The sequence below is a fragment of the Tursiops truncatus genome, chromosome 17 (assembly GCF_011762595.2).
Source record: "Tursiops truncatus isolate mTurTru1 chromosome 17, mTurTru1.mat.Y, whole genome shotgun sequence".
NCBI classification, from domain to species: Eukaryota; Metazoa; Chordata; class Mammalia; order Artiodactyla; family Delphinidae; genus Tursiops; species Tursiops truncatus.
Genome location: NC_047050.1, coordinates 64,937,477 through 64,953,424, shown reverse-complemented (window position 1 = coordinate 64,953,424; position 15,948 = coordinate 64,937,477). Strand labels below are relative to the sequence as shown.

Genomic DNA, 15,948 nt, shown 5'->3' with positions numbered 1-15,948 from the left:
CAACTCTAGTGGAGGCCAGGTGATGGAGAGAAAGGACACTGAGGATATTCAGGACATGGCCTCATTTCCATCGGGCTGAGTAACCTTCAGCAGGTGACTAACTTCCTGGATCTCTGTGTCATCTTCTATAAAACAAGAGATGAGGACTTCCCTGGTGGCACAGTGGTTAAGAATCCACCTGCCAATGCAGGGGACACGGGTTCCCGCCCTGGTCTTGGAAGATCCCACATGCCATGGAGCAACTAAGCCCGTGCACCACAACTACTGAGCCTGTGCTCTAGAGCCCACGAGCCACAACTACTGAGCCCGAGTGCCACAACTACTAAAGCCCACGCGCCTAGAGCCCATGCTCTGCAACAAGAGAAGCCACCCAATGAGAAGCCCGCACACTGCAATGAAGAGTAGCCCTGCTCACTGCAACTAGAGAAAAGCCCGCGTGCAGCAACAAAGACCCAATGCAGCCAAAAATTTTAAATAATTAATTAATTAATTTAAAAAAAACAAGAGACAAGCTCAAAATGTGGTAATCCTTATGAACCGAGACTTTTGATTATCTCCAAATCAGGACTAGCAATTGCTTCTCTAGGAAAAATATTATGAGCAGTGAGTGCAAATAATGTAAGTGATCACATTTTGTCTTCCAACACTAAGGACACTCTTAAAATAAACTTGCTTTGAAAGAGATAAGCTCTTGGAGTCCCTTGGGGGCCGTGCATTAAATTTTAGGAGAGAATATGGGGCTCTTACAGTTAATGCTCAATACCCAGTACATTAAACTAAATCAGAACACTGTAGTCAAGATCCAAATGGTACCAGCTGAACCTACGGTAAGAGGTAAGATGGCATAATAACAACCTGCAGATACTAAGGAATTTATATACATCACCAGGTAGCAGGCAGACCCTTGTAATTTCAGATTCTAAGAATAAGTTGAAGTTATAAAGAAGGACGTAGTCAAAAGACCTGGGATTGAGTCTTGGCTTTGCCCTTACTAGCTGTGTGAATTTGGGGAAGTTATCTAGTATACTGAGCCTCAGTTTCCCATTTTCAAAATGGAGATAATATTTATTGGTCAGTGTTATGGCTCAGACTTATCAATTCATTCATCTGTTCAATGAGCATTGCTTAAGTTCCTTCTATGTGTAGATACTAAAGATAAAAACATATGTAGTACATGGTCGTGTTCCTCAAAAAGCTCATAGATGAGAACAAGGTGGTAAGACAGTAAGTATACATGAAGCAGCCTGCCAATGGTCCAAGCTGGGTTCTGTGAGAACAAAGAATAGGGATACCCTACCCTGCCTAAATAGAGTGAGGGACCCGGAAGAAATATAAGGTCAGAACTGAATATTGATGGATGAGTGGGGATTAGCCAAGGCAAAAGGAGAAATTGTGTTCCAGGCAGAAGCAGCAGCATGAACAAAGGACTAGAGGGAAGAAGAAAGTGGAACGTTTTGCAAACTCCTGGAAAGTGTAGTGAGAAGAGTTTTGGCAAACGAGGTGATTTCTGACACATGATTTAAAAGTTGTGTCATTTTTATTTAGTCCAGTTCTCAGCCAGGTGATTACAGCAACCACCAGTGACACTCATGTTGGTTGCATGTATCCTTGACATGATGTGATGAGAATGGCACTTCAGCTCTGTGATCTTCCTCCCCCAAACCCAAAATACCAGTGTAACTGTGAAAAAAGTTATAAGACAAACCCAAACTGAAGGGCAGTGTCTCTAACCAGTAGTCTTCGAAACGGTCAAGGTCATCAAAAACAAAGCAAGTCTGAGGAAACTGTTGCTGGCCAGAGAAGGCTAAGGAGACCAGTTGACCAAATGTAATATGGTTTTCTGCATGGGATCCTGGAGCAGAAAAAGGACATTAGGTAAAATTTAGTTTAGGTAAAATATAGTTTAATAATGATTACCAATCTTGGTTCCTTAGTTGTGACAAATGTACCATGGTTATAGAAGATGTTAGCAACTGGGGAAACTAGGTGAGGGGTATATGGGAACTTCCAATATTATCTCTGCAACAAAAAGTAAACCTAAAATTATTCTAAAAATAAAAAGTTTGTTTTAAAAAATATACAATATTCTCTTTGACTATCAGTTAAGAAATGTAAAAGCAAAGAACTCTCCAAGGCATATTATTGATGCTATCTTTGAGCACATTTCACAACCTTATTGTTATCTGGGAGGAACCTCCAAGTCTCCTTTCAATATAAGCTGTGCTGAGAAAAACGGATATTTGTGAGATCAGCTCTCATTAAGCCTTATTTGAAGGTCAAAGAGAAACGGAGCAAATTAGAAAGAGGTCCTTGGATTTAAGATTCTTGCAAACTCTTTTTATCTGACACAACTTGATGTGATCATGTTGCAATCTTTCTTCTGACATCTTGGAATCTAGGAAAAGGGTAATAGAGTCCAGCGCTTTGCAATTATCCTTATAGACCCCATCCTATAATTGGGGGGAAAGATTCTGTCACACAGTTGAGGAAGACAAATGATCTACAGTGGTCAAGCTTGGGGGTTCCCTGGTGGCCTAGTGGTTAGGATTCTGGGCTTCCACTGCTGTGGCCTGGGTTCAATCCCTGGTCCAGGGAACTGAGATCCTGCAAGCTGCGCTGCGGGGCCAAAACCAAAAAAGACAAAAAACACCCCCCCCACCCCGCAAAAGAACCCAATTTTTACCGTGGGCAAGCTAAAGGCAGTCTGGTGGGATGGAGGACCCTTACAGGAGAGAGAACAGGCATGGGTTGTAGGCATGGCTTGGCAGACCACTGCTCTGCCTCCTCATCTACATTATAAAATTAGGACTTTGGAGTAGGTTTTTTTTTTAAATTTTTAAAAAATATTTATTTTTGATGTGGCACATATATACAATGGAATATTACTCAGCCATAAAAAGGAGCGAAATTGAGTCATTTTTTGAGACGTGGATGGATCTAGTGACTGTCAAACAGAATGAAGTAAGTCAGAAAGAGAAAAACAAATATCGTATATTAATGCATGTATGTGGAACCTAGAAAAATGGTACAGATGAACCGGCAGGGCAGAAGTTGAGACACAGATGTAGAGAACAAACGTATGGACACCAAGGGGGGAAAACAATGGTGGGGTGGGGATCGTGGTGTGCTAAATTGGGCGATTGGGATTGACATGTATACACTGATGTGTATAAAATTGATGACTAATAAAAACCTTCAGTGTAAACAAACAAACAAACCAACTAATACTAAACTTTCTTTGGGTTATTTGTATGGATATATGTTAATATAAATGTTTCAGACATTACATGAAATTTCTAAAAATCTTATATGTTCTGGTATAATGTTATAAGTCATAATTCTAGTTATTACTTTAAAATGTATATCTCAGAAATAACTAAGTTTCCTTGTCAATTGCATTATTATGAACTTTCATCAAATCTTTAACCGTGGTCATTTTAAAGTCTTTTGTCATTTACAGACAGTTCTGGGTGTACTCTTATGCTTTTGCAAAAATGTTCCTATAAAAGGGTTTCATCTTCAAGGAATTCATGGAAAAGACTCTGACAAGTACAGGTTTCTGGTAACTGACTATACTGCTAAACTGAATGAATAAGCATTTTCAGAACTCTAATGGAAAACTCATGAACTCATAAAAGTGGTAACAAAAGATCAAGATGAAAAATAATTAATTACATGGTACTGAGTGAACTGATGATTATACTTTTATAAACTGATGATTATAATTTTTGTGACTTTCTGTTTGAATAAAAAAAAAATCCCACAAGGACTCAGAGGCAAAAAATAATACGAATCAATTTTCACAGCAAAGTAAAGGAACTGTTACAGTGGAGGATTACTGGACTGAATGTCAATATTATGACATAGTGTGAGTGTGTTTCATGTTTGGTAATTGCAATCATTGTTGTTTTTGTTGTGGTCATCCATTTACAATGCTTGGTGTCAGTTTATTTATCTCTTGTAAAAATAAAATACAGTGTGTGTGTGTGGATAAAAAAAAAAAAAAGACTCCCTTAGTGAACACAATTTATAACTAAAGCCAGGCACAGATAAGCATCAATTCTACTAATTCCTGTGTAAATAGATGTATGCATTAAGGTATCTTTTTTTATAGAAATTAAGACATAAAGGGCTTTATTATAAGATAAATATACAATATTTTTATTCCAAAAAATATTTATTTTTGGCTGCATTGGGTTTTTGTTGCTGCACGCAGCCTTTCTCTAGTTGGCGAGCGGGGCCTATTCTTTGTTGCGGTGCTCAGGCTTCTCATTGCGGTGGCTTCTCTTGTTGCGGAGCACGGGCTCTAGGTGTGTGGGCTTCAGTAGTTGTGGCTCACAGGCTCTAGAGCACTGGCTCAGTAGTTGTGGCACACGAGCTTAGATGCTCCACGGCATGTGGGATCTTCCCAGACCACGGCTCGAACCCGTGTCCCCTGCGTAGGCAGGCGGATTTAACCAGTGTGCCACCAGGGAAGTCCCTGGAGTAGTTTCTTTTCTCTAGCCCTAATATTCTAAGATTCATTTTCTAGACAGTTGAAAACATGTTCAGGAGCATGGCATCTTTTTTCACAAGACTGAATATTTGTAGAGCCAAGAGGAATTTCTAAACCCTGATTTAACACAACTACCTATATTTTGAAAGGCAATATATTTTTCAAACTAATGAGTTTGGGTGGTTCAACTTAATGTGGCATATTTTTCACAGAATTAACCAATCTACCCATCTTTTCTTTTGGTTTTGCTTGTATTAGCTGAGGTAGTTCTAGGGAAAGTTTGTTTCTTTTTTTCCTTTCCAGAGTTTTCCTTTCAATGTATACCTTTCTTGGAGTGCTCCTTTTGCCGGAATGCTGAGCACAGACAGGCAGGTCTCCCCTGCTTCTCCCTTCCCCTCAGGATATAGCTACAGGCCTGATGGAAAGATTACTAGACCAGACCTGAATGTCTCAAGAGACCTGGAATTTAGCCCTGACTCTCCCAGTGAGGCCCTAGGCAATGACTTTTTTTCTCTGAGTATCAATTTCCTTATCTATATAGTCAAGAATGAATTATATCCTCTCCAGGGCTCCTCCTGGATACAGATACTTGTCTTATTCCAGAGGATCCTAAGAAGGAAGGGGGAAAGCTTTACTCTTTTATTCATTCTGTCAGTCATTTCCTTAATCATATATTGATTTCATTCTTCACACACTCAAATATGTAGAGGGATCCATTTTTAGTTAGTTCCTAGATACCATCAAGAAGCTCATGTTTAAGTAGAAAAAACAAAGAAGAACATTATAATTCAGTGTAATAAAAGTATACAGAAGGTGCTAAGTTGCCCAGAGGAGGAATAAACGAGCTCCACCAGACGCTCTTCCACTTCAGAGTCTTTGAATTTGCTGTTCCCTTGTTCTGAAATACTCTTCCCCCAGACATACTCATGGCTTGCTCTGTAGCCTAACCCAGTTTTCTGCTCAGAATTCCTCCTTAGGTGAAGATTTCCTCGACTACCCCATCCCTCTCTTTTTTCAACTTGCTTCATTATATCACATATTTAGTTGTTTATTTACCTTCTGTTCATCCATTAGATGTAAACTCCCAGGAGGGCAGGAGCTTCTTTCCGGTTGACCATAATATCTCCAGCACTAGGTCTGTGTCTTGTGAATATTTGTTAAATGCTAAATGAATGAATGAATGCTGAGTGATGCACAAAAGCTTCCTGGAGAAGGTAGGTGGTGGTGATTCAGGTGAACAAGTGAAAGCATGAACAGGCATTACCAAAGCAAATGCACAGTGAGAACAGGAATTCTAGATAGAAGAAACATATGAGCAGAAGCCTGTAGGGATGAGGAAACTGGGATTGCTACCCAAATGGCAAATAGTTTGGTGCTGCTGAAGTTTAGGATGAGATGGTGATGCGAGCGGCTAGCCATGAGGCTGGAGATGTCAGCAGATGGATCACCTATGGCTGTGTATGCCAAGCAAGGAAGGGGGGGAACTGGGTAATGAGGGTGAGGAGCCATTGAAAAAACCCAGTCAGAAGGGGGTAGAATCCCTGTATCTTCTCAAACCATATTATGGCTTTTCCTTCAAATCCTGACCAACTCCAGCCCCCTTCTATTGACATTCCTTTGAACTGGGGTTTTTCAAGCATTTTTAACTATGAACCTCAGTAAGAAATAAATTAAACATGATGTCCCAGTTCAAAGATAAGTTGTTAGATGATAGGTGAATAGATATATAGATAGATAGACAGATATTTAGTACAACTACAAGCAATCTATTCTATTCTACTCTAATTAATTTTTAAAGTATTAGCTGCTCTCGCTAAACTGATTTCTCTACCCACTGTTTTCAAATGCACCTGTAACTGGATCATGATATAAACATACGTACACATGATATAAACAAATATATATATATAAACATCTTTATTGGAGTATAATTGCTTTACAATGGTGTGTTTCTGCTTTATAACAAAGTGAATCAGCTATACATATACATATATCCCCATATCCCCTCCCTCTTGTGTCTCCCTCCCACCCTCCCTATCCCACCCCTCTAGGTGGTCAGAAAGCACCGAGCTGATCTCCCTGTGCTATGCGGCTGCTTCCCACTAGCTATCTATTCTACATTTGGTAGTGTATATACATCCATGTCACTCTCTCACTTCGTCCCAGCTTACCCTTCCCCCTCCCCGTGTGTTCAAGTCCATTCTCTACATCTGCATCTTTATTGCTGTCCTGCCCCTAGGTTCTTCAGAACCACTTTATTTTTTTAGATTCCATATATATGTGTTAGCATACGGTATTTGTTATTCTCTTTCTGACTTACGTAACTCTGCATGACAGACTCTAGGTCCATCCACCTCACTACAAGTAACTCAATTTCATTTCTTTTTATGGCTGAGTAATATTCCATTGTATATATGTGCCACATCTTCTTTATTCATTCATCTGTCAATTGACATTTAGGTTGCTTCCATGTCCTGGTTATGGTAAGTAGAGCTGCAATGAACATTGTGTTACACGACTCTTTTTTTTTTGTTTGTTTGTTTTTGCGGTACACGGGCCTCTCACTGTTGTGGCCTCTCCCGTTGCGGAGCACAGGCTCAGTGGCCATGGCTCACGGGCCCAGCCGCCCCGCGGCATGCGGGATCCTCCCGGACCGGGACACGAACCCGTGTCCCCTGCATCGGCAGGCGGACTCTCAACCACTGCGCCACCAGGGAAGCCCCTACACGACTCTTTTTGAATTATGGTTTTCTCAGGGTATATGCCCAGTAGTGGGATTGCTGGGTCCTATGGTAGTTCTATTTTTAGTTTTTTAGGGAACCTCCATACTGTTCTCCATTGTGGCTGTATCAATTTACCTTCCCACCAACAGTGCGAGAGGGTTCCCTTTTCTCTACACCCTCTCCACCATTTATTGTTTGTAGATTTTTTGATGATGGCCATTTTGACCTGTGTGATGTGATACCTCATTGCAGTTTTGATTTGCATTTCTCTAATGATTAGTGATGTTGAGCATCTTTTCATATGTTTGTTGGCAATCTGTATATCTTCTTTGGAGAAATGTCTGTTTAGGTCTTCTGCCTATTTTTGGATTGGATTGTTTGTTTTTTTTGATACTGAGCTGCATGAGCTGCTTGTAAATTTTGGAGATTAATCCTCTGTCAGTTTCTTCATTTGCAAATATTTTCTCCCATTCTGAAGGTTGTATTTTCATCCTCTTTATCATTTCTTTGCTGTGCAAAAGCTTTTAAGTTTCATTAGGTCCCAATTGTTTATTCTTGTTTTTATTTCCATTACGGTAGGAGGTGGGTCAAAAAGGATCTTGCTGTAATTTATGTCATAGAGTGTTCTGCCTATGTTTTCCTCTAAGAGTTTTATAATGTCTGGCCTTACATTTAGGTCTTTACTCCATTTTGAGTTTATTTTTGTGTATGGTGTTAGGGAGTGTTCTAATTTCATTCTTTTACATGTAGCTGTCCAGTTTTCCCAGCACCACTTAATTGAAAATGCTGTCTTTTCTCCATTGTATATTCTTGCCTCCTTCATCAAAGATAAGGTGACCGTATGTGCATGGGTTATCTCTGGGCTTTCTATCCTGTTCCATTGATTTACATTTCTGTTTTTATGCCAGTACCATACTGTCTTGATTACTGTAGCTTTGCAACATAGTCTGAAGTCCAGGAGCCTGATTCCTCCAGCTCCGTTTTTCTTTCTCAAGATTGCTTTGGCTGTTCAGGATCTTTTGTGTTTCCATACAAATTTTGAAATTTTTTGTTCTAGTTCTGTGAAAAATGCCAGTGGTAATTTGATAGGGATTTCATTGAATCTATAGATTGCTTTGTGTAGTATAGTCATTTTCACAATGTTGATTCTTCCAATCCAAGAACATGGTATATCTCTCCATCTGTTTGTATCATCTTTAATTTCTTTCATCAGTGTCTTACAGTTTTCTGCATACAGGTCTTTCGTCTCCTTTGGTAGGTTTATTCCTCGGTATTTTATTTTTTTTGTTGCAGTGGTAAATGGGAGTGTTTCCTTAATTTCTCTTTCAGATGTTTCATCATTAGTGTATAGGAATGCAAGAGATTTCTGGGCAATAATTTTGTATCCTGCTACTTTACCAAATTCATTGATTAGCTCTAGTAGTTTTCTGGTAGCATCTTTAGGATTCTCTATCTGTAATATGATGTCATCTGCAAACAGTGACAGCTTTACTTCTTCTTTTCCAATTTGTATTCCTTTTATTTCTTTTTCTTCTCTGATTGCTGTGGCTAAAACTTCCAAAATTATGTTGAATAATAGTGGTGAGCGTGGACAACTTTGTCTTGTTCCTGATCTTAGTGGAAATGGTTTCAGTTTTTCACCATTGCGAATGATGTTGGCTGTGGGTTTGTCATATATGGCCTGTATTATGTTGAGGTAAGTTCCCTCTATGCCTACTTTCTGGAGGGTTTTTATTGTAAATGGGCGTTGAATATTTTCAGAAGGTTTTCTGCATCTATTGAGCTGATCATATGGTTTTTCTCCTTCAATTTGTTAATATGGTGTATCATGTTGATTGATTTGCATATATTGAAGAACCCTTGCATTCCTGGTATAAACCCCAATTGATCATGGTGTATGATCATGGTGTATGATCCTTTTAATGTGCTTTTATATTCTGTTTGCTAGTATTTTGTGGAGGATTTTTGCATCTGTGTTCATCAGTGATATTGGCCTGTATTTTTCTTTTTTTGTGACATCTTTTTCTGGTTTTGGTATCAGTGTAATGGTGGCCTCGTAGAATGAGTTTGGGAGTATTCCTCCCTCTGCTATATGTTGGAAGAGTTTGAGAAGGATAGGTGTTAGCTCTTCTCTAAATGTTTGATAGAAGGATAGGTGTTAGCTCTTCTCTAAATGTTTGATAGAAGGATAGGTGTTAGCTCTTCTCTAAATGTTTGATAGAGGGATAGGTGTTAGCTCTTCTCTAAATGTTTGATAGAATTTGCCATCTGGTCCTGGACTTTTGTTTGTTGGAAGAGTTTTAATCACAATCTCAATTTCCATGCATTTGATTGCTCTGTTTATACTTTCTATTTCTTCCTGGTTCAGTTTCAGAAGGTTGTGCTCTTCTAAGAATTTGTCCATTTCTTCCAGGTTCTCCATTTTATTGGCATAGAGTTGCTTGTAGTAATCTCTCATGATGCTTTGTATATCTGCAGTGTCAGTTGTTACTTCTCCTTTTTCATTTCTAATTCTATTGATTTGAGTCTTTCCCCTTTTTTCTTTGATGAGTCTGGCTAATGGTTTATCAATTTTATCTTCTGAAAGCACAAGATTTTATTTTTACTGATCTTTGCTATTGTTTCCTTCATTTCTTTTTCATTTATTTTTGATCTGATCTTTATGATTTCTTTCCTTCTGCTAACTTTGGGGTTTTTTTTTGTCCTTCTTTCTCTAATTGCTTTAGGTGTAAAGGTTGGTTGTCTATTTGAGATGTTTCTTGTTTCTTGAGGTAGGGTTGTATTGCTATAAACTTCCTTCTTAGAACTGCTTTTGCTGCATCCCATAGGTTTTAGGTCATCGTGTTTTCATTGTCATTTGTTTCTAGGTATTTTTTGATTTTCTCTTTGATTTCTTCAGTGATCTCATGGTTATTTAGTGGTGTATTGTTTAGCCTCCATGTGTTTGTATTTTTTACAGAGTTTTTCCTGTATTTGATGTCTAGTCTCGTAGCACTGTGGTCCGAAAAGGTACTTGATACGCTTTCAATTTTCTTAAATTTACCCAAGCTTGATTTATGACCTAAGATATGATCTATCCTGGAGAATGTTCCATGAGCACTTGAGAAGAAAGTGTATTCTGTTGTTTTTGGATTGAATGTCCTATAAATATCAATTAAGCCCATCTTGTTTAATGTATCATTTAAAGCTTGTGTTTCCTTATTTATTTCCATTTTGGATGATCTGTCCATTGGTGAAAGTGGGGTGTTAAAGTCCCCTACTATGATTGTGTTACTGTTGATTTTCCCTTTTATGGCTGTTAGCATTTGCCTATGTATTGATGTGCTCCTATGTTGGGTGCATAAATATTTACAATTGTTATATCTCTTCTTGGATTGATCCCTTGATCATTATGTGGTGTCCTTCTTTGTCTCTTGTAATAGTCTTTATTTTAAAGTCTATTTTTTCTGATATGGGAATTGCTACTCCAGCTTCCTTTTGATTTCCATTTGCATGGAGTATCTTTTTCCATCCCCTCACTTTCAGTCTGTATGTGTCCCTAGGTCAGAAGTGGGTCTCTTGTAGACAGCATATATATGGGTCTTGTTTTTGTATCAATTCAGCCAGTCTGTGTCTTTTGATTTGAGCATTTAATCCGTTTACATTTAAGGTATTTATCAATATGTATGTTCCTATTCCCATTTTCTTAATTGTTTTGAGTTTGTTATTGTAGGTCTTTTCCTTCTCTTGTGTTTCCTGCCTAGAGAAGTTCCTTTAGCATTTGTTGTAAAGCTGGTTTGGTGGTGCTGAATTCTCTTAGCTTTTGCTTGTCTGTAAAGTTTTTGATTTCCCCATCAAATGTGAATGAGATCCTTGCTGGGTAGGGTAATCTTGGTTGTAGGTTTTTCCGTTTCATCACTTTAAATATGTCCTGCCACTCCCTTCTGGCTTGCAGAGTTTCTGCTGAAAGATCAGGTGTTAACCTTAAGGGGGTTCTCTTGTATGTTATTTGTTGTTTTTCCCTTGCTGCTTTTAATAATTTTTCTTTGTATTTAATTCTTGCCAATTTGATTAATATGTGTCTTGGTGTGTTTCTCCTTGCATTTATCCTGTATGGGACTCTCTGCACTTCCTGGAATTGATTGACTATTTCCTTTCCCATATTAGGGAAGTTTTCAACTATAATCTCTTCATATATTTTCTCAGTCCCTTTCTTTTTCTCTTCTTCTTCTGGAACCCCTATAATTCGAATGTTGGTGCGTTTAATATTGTCCCAGAGGTCTCTGAGACTGTCCTCAATTCTTTTCATTCTTTTTCCTTTATTCTGCTCTGCTGTACTTATTTCCACTATTTTATCTTCCAGGTCACTTATCCGTTCTTCTGCCTCAGTTATTCTGCTATCTATTCCTTCTAGACAATTTTTAATTTCATTTATTGTGTTGTTCTTCATTGTTTCTTTGCTCTTTGTTTCTTCTAGGTCCTTGTTAAACGTTCCTTGTATTTTGTCTAATCGATTTCCAAGATTTTGGATCATCTTTACTATCATTACTGTGAATTCCTTTTCAGGTAGACTGCCTATTTCCTCTTCATTTGTTTGGTCTGGTGGGTTTTTACCTTGCTCCTTCATCTGCTGTGTGTTTCTCTGTCTTCTCATTTTGCTTCACTTACTGTGTTTGGGGTCTCCTTTTCGCAGGGTGCAAGTTCGTAGTTCCCGTTATTTTTGGTGTCTGCCTCCAGTGGCTAAGGTTGGTTCAGTGGGATGTGTATGCTTCCTGGTGGATGGAACCGGTGCCTGCGTTCTGGTGGATGAGGCTGGATCTTGTCTTTCTGGTGGGCAGGACTGTGTCCGGTGGTGTGTTTTGGGGTGTCTGTGGCCTTATTATGATTTTAGGCAGCCTCTGTGCTAATGGGTGGGGTGTGTTCCTGTCTTGCTAGTTGTTTTCCATAGGGTGTCCAGCACTGTAGCTTGCTGGTCATTGAGTGGAACTGGGTCTTGGTGTTGAGATGGAGATCTCTGGGAGAGCTTTCGCCATTTGATATTACACGGAGCTGGGAGGTCTCTGGTGGACCAGTGTCCTGAACTCGGCTCTCCCACCTCAGAGGCACAGGCCTGAAACCCAGCCAGAGCACCAGGTCCCTGTCAACTACACAGCTCAGAAGAAAAGGGAGAAAAAAAGAAAGAAAGAAAAATAAAATAACATTATTAAAATTAAAAAATTATTAAAAATAAAAAATTTAAAAAGTAATTTTAAAAAAGAAAGAAAGAAAGAAGAGAGCAACCAAACCAAACAACAAATCCACCGATGACAACAAGTGCTAAAAACTATACTAACAAAAAAAAAAGACCCCCCCAAAAATGGAAACACAGAACCCTAGGACAAATGGTAAAAGCAAAGCTGTACAGAGAAAATCACACAAAGAAGCATACACATACACACGCACAAAATGAGAAAGAAAAGAAAGAAATATATATCTATGCATACGATGAAAAAAAAACGAAAACAGCCACCAAATTAATAAAGAAATCTACCAATGATAATAAACTCTAAATACTAAACTAAGATAAACATAAAACCAGAAACAAATTAGGTGCAGAAAGCAAACCCCAAGTCTACAGTTGCTCCCAAAGTCCACCACCTCAATTTTAGGATGATTTGTTGTCTGTTCAGGTATTCCAGAGATGCAGGGTACATCAAGTTGATTGTGGAGATTTAATCTGCTGCTCCTGAGGCTGCTGGGAGAGATTTCCCTTTCTCTTCTTTGTTTGCTCACCTCCTGGGTTTCAGCTTTTGATTTGGCCTTGCCTCTGCGTGTAGCTCACCTGAGGGCATCTGTTCCCTGCCCAGATAGGATGGGGTTAAAGGAGCAGCTGATTTGGTGGCTCTGGCTCACTCAGGCTGGGGGGAGGGAGGGGTACGGAATGCAGGGTGAGCCTGTGGTGGTAGAGGCCGGTTCTCCCAGGGAAGTTGTCCCTGGATCACAGGACCCTGGCAATGGCGGGCTGTATGGGCTCCTGGGAGGGCATGTGTGGATAGTGACCTGTGCTTGCACACAGACTTCTTGGTGGCTGCAGCAGCAGCCTTAGCATTTCATGCCCGTCTCTGGGGTCTGGGCTGATAGCCGCGGTTCGCGCCCATCTCTGGAGCTTATTAAGGTGGTGCTCTGAATCCCCACTCCTCACGCACCCCAAAACAATGGTCTCTTGCCTCTTAGGCAGGTCCAGACTTTTTCCCGGTCTCCCTCCTGGCTAGCTGTGGCGCACTAGCCCCCTTCAGGCTGTGTTCACGCCACCAACCCCAGTCCTCTCCCTGCGATCTGACCTCGGAAGCCCAAGCCTCAGCTCCCAGCCCCGCCCGCCCCAGCGGCTGAGCAGACAAGCCTCTCGGGCTGGTGAGTGCCGGTCGGCACCGATCCTCTGTGCGGGAATCTCTCCGCTTTGCCCTCTGCACTCCTATTGCTATGCTCTCCTCCGTGGCTGTGAAGCTTTCCCCCTCCCCCTGCCCCGCCCCCTGCAATCTCCGCCAGTGAAGGGCTTTCTAGTGTGTGGAAACATTTCCTCCTTCATGGCTCCCTCCCAGAGGTGCAGGTCCCATCCCTATTCTTTTGTCTATGTTTTTTCTTTTTTCTTTTGCCCTACCCAGGTACGTGGTGTGTTTCTTGCCTTTTGGGAGGTGTGAGGTCTTCTGCCAGCGTTCAGTAGGTGTTCTGTAGCAGTTGTTCCACATGTAGATGTGTTTCTGATGTATTTGTGGGGAGGAAGGTGATCTCCACGGCTTACTCCTCCGCCATCTTGAAGGTCCTCCCATATATATATATATATATATATTTTTTTTTTAAACTGAGGATTACATTCAAGAAAATCTGAGCCATACTGCTTTACGATCCAAGGCCCAGGCCCAGACATTTCTGCATCAGAGAGCACACCCCAGGCAAATGGCCTTTGACCCTACGATCACTCAGATTCCATGCTGGGAGAATTCTGTGATGAAAAGCTGGGAGGCCAGTTAATTGCCCTTGCCTTCAGCAGCCAAAGCTCAAGGAGTGGGCTGCCTTGTGATAGCGTGCTCCTGAGCATGCCAATAGCAGTTGCCTTTCAAAGCATAGATGTATTAAATGTGTTCTTAAAATGACCTGATTCCTGGCAGGAAGCCCCAGGGAATGTGCAAGAATTTCTTGTGAAGATCATCATTGTTGATATCGGTCGTCCTGGAGAAAAGGCATTTAGTAGACTTGCATTTGTCTGGCGTGGTTGGAGTCTGCCTGGTTTATGGGTTGTTGCAGGAAGATGGATTTTTGAAATAAATCTTTGCCTACAGCAACCAGAGGACTTCCAGGTCACCTTTAGTAAGGGAGTAGGCAGCGTACTGATGGGAAAGAGCATAGCATTGTGAATTTGAAGACCTGGGATTGAGTCTAAGACTGTCTTCCTTGGTGGCCATGGGCAAGTCATCTAACTTTTTCAGACTCAATTTCCTTACACATAAAACAGGAGTAACGATACCTTTCCTTGACTTCACAGAGGCATCTCAGGGATAAAAACAATAACATATGTCAAAGTGCTTTGCAATATCCCAAACTTTTATACAAATGGTAACGGTTTGTATTGAACATGAATGATGATAATTAAGAAATGCCTTCCAAACAATAATAAAAGTACCATTTTACAAATGAGGAAACAGAGATTAAAAACTTGACAAATGAAACAGCAGTAAGTGATGATGCCAAAATTCAAACCCAGGCCATTCCGGTTTTAAAGTCCTTGCTGGGAACCACTGTGTTGGAAAATATGCATTTCAGAGAACATATGGACTCCAAGGCTGCATGCTTCTTGATGGAGAGGTATTGCTGCCTGTCTCTTACTTCTGGCAGTGGCTGGTAGAGAGAACACACTGTGTTAGTTGAAAATAAATATCCTTACTTGTCCTCCTCTTCCTCTTTCTTTTTGGGATTCTTAAATTATTGTTGTAATTTTTTGGATGCAAAAATTGCTCTGTTAGCCCACATAGCTCACTGTCTTATTTGGAGTAGCAAATAAACAAGCAAAGGCTGGGCTAACTTCAGGAATAAAATTTGTTCAGGTTGAAAAATATATAATTAACCAAATGCCTGTTTTGTTCATTTTCAGATATGCGCACCAACAGGGAGCACAAGCCATGAGGAAGTCACACAGCAAAGGCTCACACTACAATTGAGTTTTAGCACTGCTAAAATGAACTTGAAGACTGAAATTGTTGTCCAGCTTAGTTGAGCTCAGTTTGGGACAAGCTCATTTGGAATTTCCCGCCTTTTCTGTAGAAGATCCAGCAAGGTAGAGATTATAGCTTCATAAGTCAGACTTTTACCTGTAATTATTATGCACATACTATAGGGAAAGTCACTAGAGCCGTCCCTCGGTATATATAAGGGGTATTGGTTCCAGGACCCCCCATGCCCCCTCAGGCACCGAAATCTGAGGATACCACAAGTCCCTTGTATAAAATGATGTAGTATTTGCATATACCTAATCATATCCTCCCATGTACTTGAAATCATCTCTATATTACTTCTAATACCTAATACAATGTAAATGCTATATAAATAGTTGCTAGTATGCAGCAAATTCAAGTTTTGCTTTTGGAACTTTCTGGATTTTTTTTTTTCTAATATTTTCTATCTGCAGTTGGTTGAACCTGCCCATGGGGAACCCATGAATACGGAAGGTCCACTTTATAGGAGTCTTCTAGGGCTGCCATAATGAAGTACCACAGACAA

At 40.2% G+C, this 15,948-nt stretch overlaps 1 protein-coding gene across 1 annotated transcript in view; it reads left to right on the top strand.

The window, feature by feature from the left end:
* The window catches only part of LRATD2 (LRAT domain containing 2), a 92,109-nt gene extending 76,650 nt beyond the window's left edge, over positions 1-15,459 (top strand). Inside the window, exon 4 of the mRNA XM_073794751.1 lies at positions 15,323-15,459. The gene's annotated coding sequence lies outside the window, so the exon portion shown is untranslated. The remainder of the gene's footprint in view (positions 1-15,322) is intronic.
* The last annotated feature ends 489 nt before the right edge of the window (positions 15,460-15,948 follow it).